The sequence below is a fragment of the Chrysochloris asiatica genome, unplaced genomic scaffold (assembly GCF_000296735.1).
Source record: "Chrysochloris asiatica unplaced genomic scaffold, ChrAsi1.0 scaffold00251, whole genome shotgun sequence".
In the NCBI taxonomy this organism is placed as follows: Eukaryota; Metazoa; Chordata; class Mammalia; order Afrosoricida; family Chrysochloridae; genus Chrysochloris; species Chrysochloris asiatica.
In genome coordinates, this window is record NW_006408769.1 from 2,390,228 (window position 1) to 2,408,803 (window position 18,576).

Below are 18,576 nucleotides of genomic sequence, written 5' to 3' on the forward strand. Positions count from 1 at the left end.
TGAGTTGGCTTCGGCTTGGCTGATCAAACTGCTCTTTTATGGAAGGGAGTTGTTTGCAAATCCAGAGAGTTGAGGTGGATTCAGACTCCTTTTCTGAATGTCACTCTATTCCCTCATCTCCCAAACAGGATAGAACACTGAAAAATTGTAAAAATAAACTGCATCCCACTCCCTGTTTCTAGTCCTAGCATGACTACCTTCCAAGCAGGTACAAAGTTTTTTCAGCAGCTAAGTCATGATTTAATTAACTTTCCCTCTGCTTTTCTTATGAAAACTTAGCATGAAAGCCCTTCTCTGCTCGGCTCTGAAATGTTACATACAACCTATTTGGGGCCGGATCTTGTTGAAGCTTTCTTCTGGCTATCTCAAAACACAGTTTACACCAATAAATAAATAAATAAATAAATAAATGTTTCACAGGCGTTTGTGAGGTAGTCTCGTGAAATGTGCTTCTTTTGGTCAGTCGGCCTGGCTGGGCTCTTACCCTGCCAGAAGGTGAGGCTATGTGGCGCACGGAAGTCTGGTCCTCAGACAGTATGTGTGTATGGATGCTGAAGTGTGTTTGGAGGCTGTATCTTTTTCTTTCCTGGGTTCAGTTATAGATCCTTGAGTTGGAGCTGTGTTCAGTTTCTGACTTGACCCCTAATTTTCCAAGTGCCTTTCAGAATGCATTTGCCTCTCTCCCCTGGATTCTCAAGTGGGATAGGTGACTCCTATATAGTTGTCATAAAAAGGCAGTGAGACAAAGAGAGGCAATAATACAGTCTAGTAGTTAGAGATTCAGACAAAGAATTCTGAACTCAACCTCTGTCCAATCAGTACCTGTAGATCTTTGGGTCCGATATTTAATTCTCTGCAGTCTTGGTTCTCTCATCTTTGTAAAAGGAATGAAGATGGTGCCTTCTTTCCAGAGTTGTTATGAGAATCAGGTGGAGTCCCGGGGGTGGGGTGCAAACAGTTAAAGCGCTTGGTTGTTTGCCAAAAGGGTGGGGGCTTGAGTTCTCCCAGAAGTGCTGCACAAGAAAAGCCTGGTGATCTGCTTCTGAAAAATCAGCAATTGGAAACCTTACGGAGTTTAGTTCTATGTTGACATACATGGGGCTTTTCTGAGTTAGACTGAACTCTATGGCAACTGGTATATAACTCATATCAAAGCTTTTTGTGATTATCAAATCAATCACATAGTAAGTTTTCAGTAAATGTTGGCAAATATTAGTTTTCCATTTGAAATCTGAAGCTTGACTAACATCATATATTTCTGGATTAAGTTCTTTGTATGAAGTACTGAGCCCAACTTTGCAATATGACCTTTTTGAGGTATAACCATTAAGCAGATGTAACCAAATTCAAAGACCCTTTTGAAATTTCAATACTTATTTTTCTCTTCTTAATTAACATATCATTTTAAAAACTCCAATTTGACTTTTACTTCCCATTTATTTCAATAGCATCTGAGGAGTTTCTTTATAATCTGAAAGCTCCTAGCTCTTAGTCTATAACTACAGGTGCCTGACCCACATCCGCTCACAGCGCCTGTCTTCAGAGGGCTCCACGTTTCGTAGAGTGCCCTGCTGTTGCCGTGTTGAAATTCATACTTACTTTGGAACAAAGGGTCTTTGTTCACTTTGCATTGAGTCCTGAAAATTAAGTAGGCGATACCTGTCTCTAGCCACATAAAGTAGAATTTGGCTTCTGAGGTGGTGGTGGTGGTCCTGAGCTGAATCTCTGATCCTCCTGAGATCCCACCCATTCTTGGGATAGTGTGTTTGCTTTCTTTCTGTCATCCTCCTCCTAGTATCCAATCAATTAAGCTTAAACAGCTGACCATTGGTGACCCCCTTTTAGGACCATGATTATGACAAAAACCTTTCCTTTTTGACCCCATGAAAAAGGTTCAACGACTACTTAAACCAATACCACAAGCATCCTTTGCTGTCTGATATCAAGGCCCACTGATGACAGGGATAGTGACAACATTCTCATGGGTAATTTGATTAAAGTTGTGTCAACAAGAAGGAATTTGCACCCTCTCAGGTTTTTGAATCCGTTGCCTACAGTTAGGACATCAGCTCTTGAAACAGTCCTTTCTGAAAGCCCAGAAAGCAACCCCACGTCATCTTTGCTGGCTCGTCTGGCAGTGAGAAAGAAGGCTGCTAGATTCCCTTGGAAACACCCCTTCTCCCAGCGCCTACACATCAAAATACCTCATGCCAAGACCACATGGCTGCCCTGTGTCATTTTGGTTTCTCTCCTATTTCTCCTTTTAATTTCAGGCTATGCCCAATGATTGACAATTAAAATCATTCTTCAGAAAGCCTCATATTAATAAAAGCCATTGATCTAACTCAGATGATTCCCAGCTTCTTTATTTCCTATACTTCAAAATGAGATGTTAGCTCCTCCAAGTTTGAATTCTACTGCTTGCAAAAGAGAATGAAGATCCGATTTCAGAAGAATAGGTAACCTTCCACTCCAGATCAGCCCCAATTCAGAGCCCCCTCTCCTCAATAGATTTTTTTCTGCTCTTCTTGATCAACATATTATTATTTTAAAAAATCCATTTTGACTTTCCCTTGCCAGGAAAGGCCCTCCATGCTCTCTGCGGCACAGCAGGAAGCTCTTTTTGACTCGCTCAGATTGGTGGGTGGAGGAGACCACAATTATACCCCATTTCAATGACATGTCTGGGGTTGCAGTGACTCCAGACAAAGAAGCTGAAATGTATGAAAGTTTCTGTGTCTTCAAGACAGAACCTAAAAATACCTGCCTGAGATGCAAGTTGGGAGTTATTTCCAACAACAGGGCTCCAAGGTTTTCCTGCTGGGAGCTTTCGAGTCTCTGAATTCTTTACAACAGGCTGTCTAGAATACCTGATGATCAGGGAGGGAAATACAAAGGCCAACATTTAAGTTATAAGGCTCCCCAAGAGGCAACCTACCCTCCTGTTTCCACCCTGCTGTGCCAGGCGGCTGGTTTGGAGGGTCTACTCCCATCTAGTCCAAATAGCCCAGAAATCAGTTCAGGCAGAGGACAAGCTCCAGGGAAGCACCATTAATGCCAATGGTTCTATTTCCAGGAAACTGTTCTCTCATGGGGAGATTAAAGAAAAGGACACTAACTGGGAAAGAAGAGATCTTAGAGATTTCCAAGTGGCTTCTTGCTTGGTACCTGATGATTATGCAGTCTCCATTTTCATGTTGCCTTTGATGGGGAGCTTACTACCTACACTGGTATCACACCATTCCATGTTTGGTCACTTCCCTTTCAAAAACTCTTCCTCGCTCTTGATCTGTTTCTCATGTCTGAGTATGGAGCCACAGAGAATATATCTAGTTCTTATTCTGTATTTTGTTTTCTAGTGGTTATGTGTTCCATAAAGCTGAATACACTTTAAAAAGTTGTTGTCTTCATGTCCCTTTACCTTTCCTTCAGTGACCTTGTGTCTAACCCCACCTGCTCTTACTCTTTTAGAAAAAACTTGCTCAAGGCTTTCTCAACACAAAGGTCACACCTCTTCGTGTGTGTGTGTGTGTGTGTGTGTGTGTGTGTGAGAGAGAGAGAGAGAGAGAGAGAGAGAGAGAGAGAGAGAGAGAGAGAGAGAGTCACAGGGTTGTTTTTTTAGTTTTTTATTGTGGTTTGAGTAAAGTTTACAAAGCAAATTAGTTTTTTCATTCAACAATTTATACAGATTTTGTTTGGGGACAAATGCTTCCATTTTGGTCTCATATGTTAATTTTCCTAAGGAGTATGGTCTTCCCTGATGTTATTGCTTACCTTATAAGGCTGTCTCTGGTTTGGCTGAAAGTTAATACCCAAGGGTGGGTTTAGTTCCAAGGCCTGAAGGATATCTGAGGGCCACAGCCTCAGGGCCCCTAAGCCCACTGACTGTGTTGTTGTTCCAGCTCATAGCTACACTATGTCCAGCAGAATGAAACACTGCCTGGTCCTGCGTTATCCTCACAATCATTGTTATGGTTTAGTCCATTCGTGCTGCCACTGTGCCAATCCATCTCATTGGGGATCTTCCTCTTTTTCGCTGACCCTACGTTTTACCAAGCATAATGTTCTCCAGGGACTGGTCCCTCCCGATAACATGTCCAAAGTATGAGAGATGAAATCTGGCCATCCTGACTTCCAAGAAGATTTCTGGCCATACTTCTTTCAACATAGACTTGTTCGTTCTTCTGGCAGTCTATTGTACTTTCAATATTCTTCTCCAGCTCCATAAATCAAATGCATCAATTCTTCTATGGTCTTCCTATTCATTTTCCAACTTTCACACGTATATAAGGCTATTGAAAAGCCTTGGGTCAGGTGCACCTTAGTCCTTAAACTGATAACTTTTGCCGCTGAACACTTTAAAGAGATTTTGTGCAGCAGATTTGCTTAATGCAATATGTCATTTGAATTCTTGACTGCTGCTTCCATGGGTGTTGGTAATGCATACAAGCAACATGAAGTCTTTGACAACTTCAATCTTGTATCCATTTATCATGGTATTTATTGGTCTGTTTGTAAGGATTGTTGTTTTCTTGACATTGAGGTACAACCCGTACTGAAGATTGTAGTCCTTGAACTTCATCAGTAGGTATTTTAAAGTGTTTGTTGCTGTTGTTGTTAAGTACCTTTGAGTCGGTTCCAACTCATAGCGACCCTGTAGAGGGTTTCTGAGGAGCAGCTGGTGAGTTTGAACCACCAACCTTGCGGTTCAAACTGACCTTGAAGCTCAGTGCATTATCCTGCAGCGCCACACCAGAACTCCTGAAGGTATTTAGTTAGGGTTACAAGGTTTGCCCCCTATGTGCCACTATGTTGTTATTGTTAAGTGCCGTTGAGTTGGTCCTGACTTAGAGTGACCCTCTGTAGAGTTTCCAAGGAGTGACTGGTGAGTTTGAACTGCTGACCTTACAGTTCAAACTGACCTTGTGGTCCACTGCTTATACTACAGTGCCACACCAGGACTCCATATGCTACTATATCCATGTATAGATTTGTAGCACATGCAAATACATAAGTAGAAATAGCCTCATCCTACATACACTTGTGGGTGTATTCTCATTTACCTTTTAACATATGTTCAGTTTGCATATCTATGTATGTATCTCCACCTAGATTATTGCTTGCTATTATTGTTAGTGGGAGTCCTGGTGTGATGCTGTGGGTTAATGCGCTGGACTGTAAGGTCAGTTTGAACCACAAGTTCGGCAGTTCAAGCTCACCAGCTGCTCCTCAGAAACCCTATACAGAGTTGTTATGGGTTGGAACTAACTTGACGACCCTTAACAACAACAATTTTTGTTAATATAGGATTGGGTATAACCAGTATTCATCTTCAACATCTTCTACTCTCCTGCAATGCCCTGTGTTGTGACTGTCGATATGGGCACCGAAGAATGCATTCAGGGAATATTCTAAAGTGTGAGGAGAGTATTTTGTCATAGGAACCAGTTACAACCCCTTTCAAATGTCATTATTTCAGGCACCCAGCTATCAGTTCAGGTCATTTAATTTGGGTTTGAAATGTTGAACTTGAAATTCATGCTTGACTATGCTCAGTATCTCTTAGCTCTTTATAATGTGCCTCATCAGCTTCTTGGGTCCAGAAGCTTGTAATCTGGTCATGGTAATGCTCTTCATAAAGGCCAAGGGAGCTAGTCTCCTGACTCATTTGAGAGAGTAGACACATTTATTAAAGGGGGGACCAGAGGAAATCACACCCATTTAGATCTTTCATTATCTCCCATCAAGGTTCAAAGGTAATGCTGTTGGTGCTGTTGGAAAAGCTATGAACCACAAGGTCAGCAGTTCAAACTCACCAGTTGCTTCCTGGGAGCAAGATGAGGCATTCTACTCTGGTAAAGATTTAATCCCTTGGAAACCCTATATGGAGTTGCTATGAGTCAGACCAACTTGATGGCACAAGGGTCCACTAATGCTCAGGGCTCAAAATCATTTTGTTTGAGCATTAAAGTGTGTGTGTGTGTGTGTGTGTTGTGAGACAACAGGTAGTAGGCAGCAATCAGATGCCTTGCCATTTTCCTTGTGTTTCCATTTTCATTGATTCCTTTATCCTGAGTTTCTCTTTTCTTCTCAAGTACACAGCCTCTCCCCAGTTATAAACCTCCCATCATTCACATAGCCACTTCAAGAGATGGATCTCATTCACCTGTGACCCAATCTCAGCTTCAACACAAGCAATGTAATGCAGCTAAGATCTGTGTGTCTTTCTGTGTATCTGACTGGACACTATTTCTTCAGAATATACTAGGATAAGTCTGAAAGTATTACTACAAAATCATAGACACCTTTATTAAGCACAAATATCAAAATGTGAAGTTATTGCTTTTGGACATGAATTTCATCTAGGTCTCCACACTTTTGAAGCGGTGTTCCCTTCTCTCTAGTCCTTTCCTGAAGATACCCGCACTTCTGGATTTACATCAGATTTGACAGCCTCAAAGGACCCAAACTATGCTCCTTTTCAATGTTCTTTGAGTTTGGGGAGAAAAGAGAAGTCTGAAAGGGCAAGAACAGGTCTGTAAGATGGATGGAGTAAGGTTTCTCAAGGATATTCTCATAGGATTGCCCTTTCTACCCTCAAGGAAAGAGCAAGTACTTTGTTGCGTCATGATAGAAAAAATTCCTGGATGTAATTTTTCTGGGATTTTTCTTTCTTTCTTTTTTAGCAATGCAGTTTTCAATTCTTATTTTCAGTTCTAAGCCCCTGTGATTGTCCTTCAAGCAAACCTATTAATATTATCCTTTTGTTGTTGTTAAGTACCAGTGAGTCAGATCCAAGGACTCATAATGACCTTATATAGGGTTTCCAAGGAGCAGCTGGTGAGTTTGAACCACTAACCTTTCCATTTGTAGCCCGGTGCTGATTCCACAGCATCACACCAGGACTCCATTTGGAGTGCCCAAAATACAGTCTCACAGCCTTCTGAGTTAACTTTCCTGCCATGAATGTAAAAACCTACGGACTCAGTAAACCTATTAGACACCATTGTTTTGAATGAATGAATCTTGTTTTTGAAGGCACCTGTGGCACTGTGGGCTAAAGCACTGACTGCAAGGTAAGTTTGAACCACAACGTCAGCAGTTCAAACTCACCAGTTGCTCCTAGGAAACCACATTGTTGTTGTTATTGTTATGTGCCGTGGAGTTGGTTCTGACTCGTAGTGACCCTGTACAGGGTTTCTGAGGCTGTAAATCTTTACGGGAGCAGAAAGCCTCATCTTTCTCCCGCAGTTTTGGTAGTTTCAAACTGCTGACCTGAAGGTCCGCAGTCCGATTCATAACCACTACGCTACCAGGGTTCCTTTGGAAACCATATACAGGATCACAAAAAGTACAAACTGATTGGAAGGCACTTAACGACAACAACAAGTGAGACTTAGACAAGTGTATTGCTGAGAGAATGAATGTTTCTGCACCCATACCCTGATCACAGAGACATATTTAAACACCTTTTGTTTGGCATAAGCCTGTGAGTGCATCAACTGGGATCCTATTAGTGATCATTCTTGACATCCTTGTATGTCTGTCTCTACATCGATTTGAGTCAGAATCTACTCCACAACCACAGGCTTGTTTTTGTTGTTGTTACTGTTTCTTTGTTTTACTATAGATTTTAATTAGAAATATATTTAATATATAGCTACATGTCAAATTTCTAGGGCTAAACATATTTGGGAAACATTGCATTCTATGCAGATCAATAGGTTTTAAAATTACCAGTCCTTTACATAATAATATGCATTGTGAAGTTTCAAGAAGAGTTATTGCAGTATGTATTTTCCCCACTTACTGGAGCAAAAACCCTTATTTCTCGGTGGAGCTTGGGAAGTTCTGTCTCTTACAACTTGCTTGCGGAAATGCTTTACTTACTTTAGTAGTTGAAGAGGATTTCAGTAATGTAATTCTGTCTGAGAGTAGTGTTTTAGAGTCTTGTGCCAACAAGTAGATTTCTGAAGCCCAAAGAACAATTAGCAGTGGGATGTATAGTCTTTTATTTGGAGTTCACAAACAACCTCAGGTTATGTATGCCCTAATTACAAGTTGCTAATAAAGAAAACTTTGTACTTAATATGTTTTGTTTCACAAAAGAGCAAGAGAGATCTCTGTTGTAATATCACATATATGATAAAACCCCACTCTATTTCATTCTCTTGTTTTGGGGGATCATCTATATGAGAGTCATTGAGTTATATTCTACGGAGGCCATGAAGGGACACAAGGCATCGTCTATTCCCATTAGAACAGAGCTTGACACATTCTTATAGTTAGAGTAAAAATAGAAGTATAATATGAGAATTACTGCCTGTCCATTCTTATCAGTCAACATTTTTTAATTATGCCATCATGACAATTCTAAAAGATCTTGTCTTCTCCAACCTCTCACTGACAATATTCAGAATGATTTTCAGAAGCACAGTAATTCTCTAGTTTTGTGCAGAATTCCATCTCCAGGAAAGAATGGAGTCCGCGGCTGGTGAATTGGTTGCGCACAGTCTAAACAGTCTCTGTGATCTTAATTAGCCACATTTGCTTTCCTCTTGGCTTTGGGCTGAGTCAGACCAGCCCTGACCAAACCAGTCATGGGCCTCTGTGGTCACATGACTGTGTAGCTACATCTTGACCTGTGATAAATAATCATGGCTCTTGACCTACAAGAGTTTGTAACATTTTTTAGAGTATATTGAGTCATCACTATTGCGTCAAACCAAAATAAATTAATATCTACTGCCATTGTCATAAGAACGAATAAAAGAAAGAAATGCAGGGAGGAATGAGGGAAGAAAATAATCTGTTCCACATGAACTCCCATGACTTTCCCAGACAGGGCTAATGGATTTGTGCTTCGTAATACTTTACACAGATCTTTATTTGAGTGTTTGTCATGTTGAATCAGTCAGTACAGTAAAGTAGTTAGAACAAGCCTGAATTTAAATCATGATTCAACCCTGATCTATTACTTAGGTGACTCTAAGCAAGTTAGTTAAATTTGTAAGTCTTCTTTAGTAAAATGGGGAGGACCATGGTAACTGTATTTAAAAATTGCTGAACTCTTATTAGTTTGTGCTGGCCTCCTCCTAAGCACTCTATAAACATTAGCTCATTGAATTCTCTGAGCACTTTTATAGGTAAGTGCTTCATTAAGACCATTTTACAGCCAAGGTCAGGTAACTTGCTCAGGATTGATATGTACATCTCCTATGGAGGGAGAGGGGAGAATTAGCCAATAGGTCTTAGCACAGTGAGTGGCTCGTAGTACAGCCCATTACAGGTACTATCAAGTCAGTTCCAACTTAGCGCATGTGCGCCCCATTTGTACAGAGTAGAACTGTGCTTTGTAAGGTTTTCAAGGTTCTGGCTTTTGGAAAAGGAGTGCTGATGGTACCGTGGATTAGGCAAGGTTGGTGGTTTAAACCCACCAGCTGTTCTGTGGGAGAAAGATGAGGTTGTCTGCTTCTGTAAAGATTTACAGTCCCGGGAAATCTTTTCGGGTCAATATGGATCAGAATTCACTGAATGGCAGTGGGTTTGGTTTTGATTTTGACTTTGGAAACAGATTCCAGGCCTTTTTCCCAAGGAAGTTCTGATGGATGATACTGGCCAACCTTTTATTTGGCAGCTAAGCACTTAACTATTTACACCACGCAAGGGTTCTTTGTTAAGTATACCAAATTTAGATTTTCACTTATTCTTCTTAAAGGTAATCCTTATATAATATTATGCTGAGCCATGTATTATTCTACATACTTTACATATACTGATTCATATGATCTTAGGTAAGCACTGCTGTCACGTGCATCTAATGGATGAGAAAAGTGAAGTACAGAAAGCGAAGCGATTTGTCCACTGCCACACAGCAAAGAGGTAGTAGAGCTGGGATTTGGATCCAGACAGTCTCATTCGTGGACTACACATTTAAACTTTACTCTTCAGCTTGCTTGTCTAAGTCTCTCTTTATTTGGTATGAAGGTATTGAGGATAGGGACTGGCTCATATTGTGCTGGTGGCCCCTGAAACCTGCGGCCCCCACCATCACGACATCACTACCCAGAACTGGGAGGTTCTGTGTGAATTTGCATCTGTTCATTTTTGAATGACCTGACATACTAATAGGCAGCATATGACTTGATGAAGAAATTATTAGAATTAGACAATGTACATAGGTGGTAAGTGATTGTACTTGAAATGAAAGTACTGGACCGAGCTGGTACTGCTAAGCACGATGTAAGTGAAATGGAAACCATTCTATTTTAAAGATGTCTGGTTCTCTTATTAAATATCTGATAAAATATATAGGTTTTTGTCATTGTTAAGTGCTCTCCAATCAGTTCCGACTCACAGTGACCCCAAATGGATTTCTGAGAAGCTACTGGTATGTTTGAACCAACGACCTTGCAGCTAGTAGTCCAGTCCTTATCCTATAGTGCCACACCAAACTCCATATAAAACACATAATATATATATGCTATCAAAAATTTATATATTATATATAATATACATTTACATATATGGTGGCTCTGTATTATAAGCACTGAACTACAAACCATAACCTTGATGGTTTGAGTTAACCAATAACATCACTGGAGAATGTTGAGCTTTTCTGCTCCTTCATAGATTTTGTCGTTAAGTTCGTTGAGTCAATTTCAACTCATAGAGACCCTATATAGGGTGGGTTTGGATCACCTACCTTGTGGTTCAAACTGACCTTATGGTCCAGTGTTTATCCTACAATGTCATACCAGCCTCTGAAATCCTATACATGGTTGCTGTGAGTCAGAACTAACTTGATGGCACTTAACAACAGCAACAACATATTAAAAATAATATATATCATGCAAACTATACGTGGAGTCCTGATGTGGTGCAGTAGGATAAGCACTGACCTGCTAACTACAAAGTCAGTGGTTCAAACCTGCTAGCAGCTCCTTGAAAACCCTATGTAAGGTCACTATGAGTCAGAACTGACTCAATGGCATTTAACAGCAATGACGTACTATGTACATAGTTATAAGGTTATGTAATTACTTATATATGTATGTACATAATTTTACAATGAACGGGAAAAGATTGGGTAGCTCTGGTACCTTTATTTCTCTGTTGTATATAGTATATGTCAACAGCAACAACAAATACTTATTGAGTACTTTACCATTAATAAAATACCACGCTGATTGTACCGATTTTAAAGCCAAACCAAACCTACTGCCATCGAGCTGATTCTGATTCCTGTCAATCGGATCATGTTCTTTCGTCTGTAATCATTACACAAGCAGTTTGCCAAGTCTTTCTTCTGCAGAGCCGCTGGGTTGGTTTGAACCACCATCCTTAGTGTTAGTAGTCAAATGCAAACAGTTTGGGCTACTCAGGGATCCTAACAGTTCCATTTTATAGATGAGCAACTTGAGTCTCCAAAACACACAGCATTAAGATTTAAATCCATGGCTGCATGACTTCACATGAGAACTCATCTTGAAAGAAATGCCCTTGTTCCAACAGGACATCTCCCAAGCATGGGTGAATGGAGGGTCAGATTTATGCGGCACTGGGGAGTTGTCAGTGTCTTGTCAGGTATGTTTCTCCTTTTGGCATTTATTTTCAGTAGGCCTCTGGTCTACCAAGTGTAGTCAAGAAGAAGAGCTGTCTTCATGCCAAGGTGATGTTGAACTCTTAAAGCTCTTCCTGACTGAAATACTTGTTGAATGGACAGAACATCTTTAGTGGGAGGACTAGCCTTGCCTGGGAAAATTGGCTACTTGGTGTAAGTTTTTAGTTCTCAAATCAGTTGTGTGACTGTATTCTGAACTCCACATTTTATAGTTTTTCTTGATGTGTCTGTGGCATTTCATGCCCAAACAGCTGCCATCCTGTTGTGATAATGGTGCCGAACATGTCCTGAAAATGCCTTTGATGCCAAGGGCCGACAGACATCGCTGTTTCTTATTGGACAGTGAGGGGGTAAGGGAAATGGGCCTTAGCTTGTGTTCAGAATCAATGACTTAAGTTCCCTCTGGTTAGCCATTTCACAAATCCCCAGGCATGATGAAAAAGCATCAGAGGCAATGAAAGGAAAAAAGAAAAGTAGGAAAGCACAGAATGATAAAAAAGGCATTCCAGAAAGATTTCATAAATGTAACAGTACTTTAAAAAAAAAAAAAAAAAAAAAGTAGTTTCATGATTATTCCAGGTAGACATATAAAATCTTATGAACAAGTTCAAAGCTTCATTCATGAGACTTCCATGAAGATTCTTTAAAACAAATCAATAAATAAAGAAGAGGTCTAGGAAGTGAGCACTTGGGCCACATGAGTTTGAATATAAGGACACGGATCCTTTATGTTTCCTCTCCTTGGGAATGTCATGAGTATTGAAGTTTCCAACCATAGTGGAGGTTCACATTGTCACGGGGCTCATTAGTATTCATCATTAATTCATATTTTCAAAGCAACAAAGGAGAAAACAGTGGTAGGAAGAATAAGAAAATGTCAAATCCTTGGAGTAACATTTCAGTGCAGTGTTACGACTAAGGTTAGAGGAGGTTGAGCTGTTTTAAAAGCCAATCCAAACACAGAGAGGGAAGAAAAGCACACTTTCTCTTTCTTACTTAGTACCCAATTCATTCTCCTAGCTCCCAGCCTAATTTTTCTTATCTAGAATGATCCTTTTATTCTGGCATCACCAACCAAATCCCTAAGTTCCCTTTAAGAAAACTTGTATGATAATGGCAGCTTCCCTTGATCCTGCCCATCTTTTAAGCCAGGTGTTGTGCCTGGGATTTATGAGGATGAACAATTGTTCCACCCTGAGTCCATGCTCATATCACCCCGACTTCACAGATGAGGTCATTGAGGAGGACAGAAGGCTAAAGAGATTTGCCCTGGGTTACCCACTAGGCTAACTGAGTGCTGGATGGAATCCCAGGTAAATGGGTGCATATACCACTACTATGACAACTTCTGCTGGGATCAGCCCTGTGCCTGGTCCTTGCTGGGCACAAGCTTCATTTGGATTTTTGGCAAATTAGGTCCAGACATCATTGCTGATTGAAATAAGGGCCATGCATGTAGCATCAGGTTTCATGGAGCCAAGGTGCCCTGGTGACCCAGTGGTTAAGTGCTCAATTGCTCATTGAAAGGTTGGTGATTTGAACCCACCAGCCACTCCACAGCAGGAAAATGTGACCATTTCCTTCCATAAAGACTGAAAGCTTTGGGACCCTTATGGGGCAGTTCTGGTCTGTCCTATAGGGTCAAAAGGATTCTGAATTCACTCCACTGTCATGAATTTGGTAGTTTTGGCTCACCGAGTCACCTAAAGGAGCCCTGGTGGAACAGTAGGCTAAACACTGCACTGCTAACCAAAAAGTCAGTAGTTCAAACCCACCAGCTGCACTGAGGGAGAAAAATGAGGCTGTCTGTTCATGTAGAGATTTATAGCCTGAAAAATCCTATCTAGGGTCACCACGAGTCAGAATCAACTCGGGTAGTGGGTTTCAATTGATTTCGTTTGGAGCCACCTAGAATCACCATGGACATGGAAAACAAACCAACCTAGGGGGTTTCCTACAAAAATCGTAATCTGTACTTTCCCTTAATGGATGACCACATATAAGGCTAATGTCTAAGAGGTTGTATTTTCAATTAAGCCCCATGTCTCCCTCTGTCTCTATTACATGTCTCTCTAGGTTTCAACTACTCTGAAAACACTTTTCTATGCACTTCCCAGACCTTTAGTCTTTAGCCAGTCACGCAGGAAGTTGTATCTGGGTTCTTAGGAAACTCCTTGTTAAGAGCTGGGATACAAACATGAATAGTGTAGGCCTCAGAATTTAGTGGGCAGATAAATTTTCATTTTATAGAAATGAAAGATTATGACACAAAATCATAACTAATACTTATTGGAGTCCTGGTGGATTGCTACAGGAAAAGTACTGGACTCCTAACCACAAGTTCAGTGGTTCAAATCTCCTAGCCACTCCTTGGAAACCCTATACTCGACAATACTTAACAATAGCAATTAACCCTTTGCCAGTCTGAGCATACTACATGTGTTTGCAATCTTAATTGTGAGTTCATTACTATTATCCCCACTTCGCAGATGGAACAACCAAGGCGTAGAGAGGCTAAATGACTAACCTATGCACACACAGGAATTGGGCAGCTGGAACTACAAACTCAGGAATCTTGTTACTTTGCCTCACAGGTAACTGATACAATTATACTTGGGAAGGAAGCAACAAGTGTGCCTCTGTGGGTGAGGGTAGAATTCATGCACAAGGACTTGAGTGGTAAGTAGAAATTAACAGGAAAGCTCCACATTATCTGTCAGGTAGGATGTGGTAGGACGTGCAGCCACAGGTTCTAAGAAAAGAATGTCAGTAAATTATTTATCAAAACCCCCAAATCAAGCTTACTGCCATTGGGATGATTCTGATTCATAACCACCACTTAGGTTTCTGAGGCTCCAAATCTGTATAGAAGCAGAAAGGCTCATCTTTCTCCAGCTGTTGGGTTTGAACTGCTGACTTTGTGGTTGTCAGTCCAGCACTTACCCAACTGTGCCACTGGGGTTCTTAAATCATATACAGAGGTTGAACAATAACGTGGAAGAGTATATAAGCAAGAGACTGCATAAGATACGGATTGATGAAGTATGTTGTCTTTTATACAGAGAAGTACCCGGGCTGACTCTTCCAGGCATGATTGTTAGTGCCTTCGAGTTGATTCAGACTCATAATGACTCTGTGTAGAGCTTCTGAGGCTGTAAATATTTACAGGAGCAGATAGCCTCATCTTTCTCCTTCAGATCGACTGGTGGGTTTGAACTGCCAATCTTGTGGTTAGCAGTCCAGTGCTTATCCTTCAGAGCCACCAGCGTTCTCCCTTCTATGGGTAAAAGGACGTTATGGAAGATCATATGCAGAGACATGGGCTCATTGAGCTCTGTTTAGAGTGATAGCTCTATGATCCCAAGTGCAAATAAAATTAGGGGGTATGAACCCTTTCAGATAATTCTTTTAGTTTCAAATGTATTTTTTCTTTATCCGAAATATCTGAGTCTTTTATTATTTAAATAATAATAACAATAATAGAGCTGGCTGTGGGCTATCCGTGTAAACAACATTTTGCATTGTCCTGTAGGGGTGAGGTTAACTGTGACCTGGCCACAGGAAGTGGTCTGAAGGGCTACTTTTGCTGTTGTTAAGTGCAGTCTGCGGGCTTCTGACTCCTAGTGGCCTTATGCACAGCAGAAGGAAACAAGGCCTGGCCCTGAGCCAGCCTCACAATTCCTTCTAGCTTTGGGCCCATTGGTGTGGCCATTGTGGCAGGCCACCTCATTGAGAGGCTTCCTCTTTTCCTTGATCCTCTACTGAAAGGAGCATCATGTCTTTCTCTAGGGACTGGTTCCTCTTGGTCACATATCCAAAGTACGTGAGACAAAGTCTCTCCATCCTTGCTTTGAAGGAGCATTCTGGCTTCACATCTTCCAAGACAGATTTGTTCATTCTTCTGACAGTCCGTGGCTCAATGTCATCAAGTTAATGACTACTCATAGCAACCCTATAATATGGATGTCAAAAGGTCCCAAAAATTCCTAGTTAATGTTCTGTTTTTCTTCTTTTATCTCTTCCTTCTACAGATAGAAGGCCGTCAAAAGAAAAATCTGTTTCATTGAAGGAGCTGATCCTATTCATTGAGGCCAAATTACATAAAGAGATAGTGAAATAATCTATCCTGCTGTTTTAAGGTCCTGGATTTGATGGTAATGTGGATGTTCTAGTTTCCTTGAACAGGTTTCATCTGCTGTTCTAACTCGGAATGATTTGTAGGAAGTGTTTTGAGAAGTCTTCTATGACAGTGCCTGGGTTGAGTGAGAAAGTGTGCTATGATCCATTAGCAATGTCTGCTTTGGACACAAATAGTATTGTTGTTGTGTGCCGTGGAGTCGGTTCCGACTCACAGCGACCTTGTACAGGGTTTCCGAGGCTGTAAATCTTAACGGGAGCAGAAAGCTTCATCTTTCTCCCACAGAACAGCTGGTAGTTTCGAACTCGCAGCCCGATTCGTAACCACTACGCTACCAGAGCTCCTTTAGTAGTAACATGTTTACTAAGTAGTTTCTGTCCCTGATCTAGAGGCGATCTGACCCAAGACTACAGAGTTTAGCATCCTACTTTACCAGTTACTACATGATCTGGAGTAATTAGAGAGAAAATGATTAAGGCAGTGAAGATGGTTCCCTAACCCAGGTCTGTTAAAAAGAAACCAAACCACGTTCAATCCGCAAGAGCACAGTATGATCACATTCACAGAAATGCATAATTATTAGTGTTGAGAGTTAACAGATATAAAACCAAAGAGATGTGGCTAAATCAATTATAACCAAAGGTAAGCATTTTCATTCCAACTTTAAACTCTAATTTCCTTGAGATATCCTATTCGGTATAATTTTTAAGAGGTTTGATTCTTTTTCCCCCTCTAACGTAGGTGAAATTTGCAATGGGAAGTTTCCTTATGGCTCTGCTTTGCTCAGGGTTCTATTTTAAAGCGGCAGCAGGGATCATCTCTGCATAGCTGAACTGCAATAAAACATTTGATGATTATGGCATGACGTATTACCAGTGGAGGCGCTCGGACTTGCCTCGGTGTTATGGAGAAAATGTTTTCTTTTTTCCCCTGGCTCATTTTGTAATTTCCTAGGTCACTTTGAGCTTTAGGTCAAGTGAATGGAGGGCAAGTTCCCAAAACGTATTATTTGCATATATGATTGGTGGCTTTGAAATGTTTTTGGTCCCCAGACTACAAAGTTTATTCCTAAGAGGTTGTATTTTACACATACACCCGAATTGCATATAATGCAATTACGATTACTTTTTATCCTCTGAAATCTCATATATGCTTCCTCTGAATTTTAAATGATAATGTTAAGAGCGATAGCTTGTGATAAATCAAACCTCTAGACAAATAGAAAGCCTTTTGCCTTGTGGGCAGAGGAGAGGTAGGATTTAGTGGGGAAATAAACTTAGCAAAATACATTTTAAAAGAGAAACATATAAGAGGTAACAGTATCAATTAATATTTACATTAAGTTTGATTTTTTTATGTTAGCAAAATTTTTGCTCAAGGCAAAAAAAAGAAAAAAAAAAGGGTGGGGGAGAAAATATATTTTCCCTTGAGAAATATCAGTTTGGACCTAATGAAGTTGCCAATACTCAACTGGTTTTGACCTACAAAAAAGACAGCTTCATATGATTCAACCTAACAGCCCTAAGTGACTGATAAATGATCATATTTATAAGGCGCCCCAGTGCATGGACCTAGCCGTGCTAACTGGCCCTAAGTCCAAACTGCAAGGCATCTACTTACATAATTACGCAAAGATACTCTATTGAGCACCTTTGAAAACAGCACTAGCTTTCTCCGGGGCGCATCTTTCCCTGCTGCCTGTAACCTCTAAAGAGAAACAAAAATCACAGGCAGAGAAGTAGCTGTTTAAACATCCTTTGATTTCCCCTCGTCATTTAGTAAATGCATTAAATTAAGCTGCAGATGTTTTGCTGTCAACACAACGCTGTATTATGGTGTGTTATTTTCCTGATAGAAACATTTTATATACTGTAAATAAACACAGTTTTGTTAATTAGTTAATGAATTATTTTTAATGCTCCATTAGGCTTTAGAAAAAATAGCGCTAGCTATTGAAAGTTCTCATTTTTAATAAACAGACCTTGTAGAATTATGGTATGCCTAATATCTGCTGAAATTGTAGCTCTTACAGGAGTACTTATTGCTCCAGCTTTCTGTTTTAAATTATTGTGTGCTGCTGATAGTATTTTAAGCTTGAGGATCAACGTTTATTTGAAATAGCTAGATTCAGGATGGATTATCTGAGGAAGACGTATCAATGTAAAGGAAAGAGATCAGAGATTTGCTTATTTCATATTTTCTTTCTCCTGCAATAGGGAGATGATTTGGACAAGTAATCAGGAGACAGAGAATCCTTCACTTAAGGTCCAAGTCAACCTGAGAAATACCAGAACATTAGCAACTGAAGAAACCCTCCAACCTTCTTCAGTCTTGAGAGTCCTGCCGGTTTCCTCCAAATGGCCTGGAAGGCTCTTTGCAGTTGGTTGGAAAAATATCCAAGCAGGGGACGAGTTCTCTCCCGGATGAGTTCATTTCAATAGTCACTGTGTTTCATCGGATGCAGCTGGTTACATTTTTAATAGGCAGATGGCTAATTTTACAGTTCCAAGCCAATCTCTCATTGGACAACATCCAGAAAGCCCGTGGTAAGGCGATGCCCAGCAGAAAGTTCAACAGGACACTTGGGGGGCGGAGAGGGGGGGAACATATGCTAATGTCAGCCATTTCACTTAAACATCTTTAAAAAGAATATTCAGTGCTAAGCTGAGGGATTTTCAGGGACTCAAGTCTAACACCAGATGGGTAGCCAGTCTTCAGAGCCTAAGCAAATGCTCTTAATCAAACTTGGATGCTCAGAGAATCAAAGAGCATCAAAGCAGTCATCACTTGGCAATTTTTTTTTTAAATGACAAAG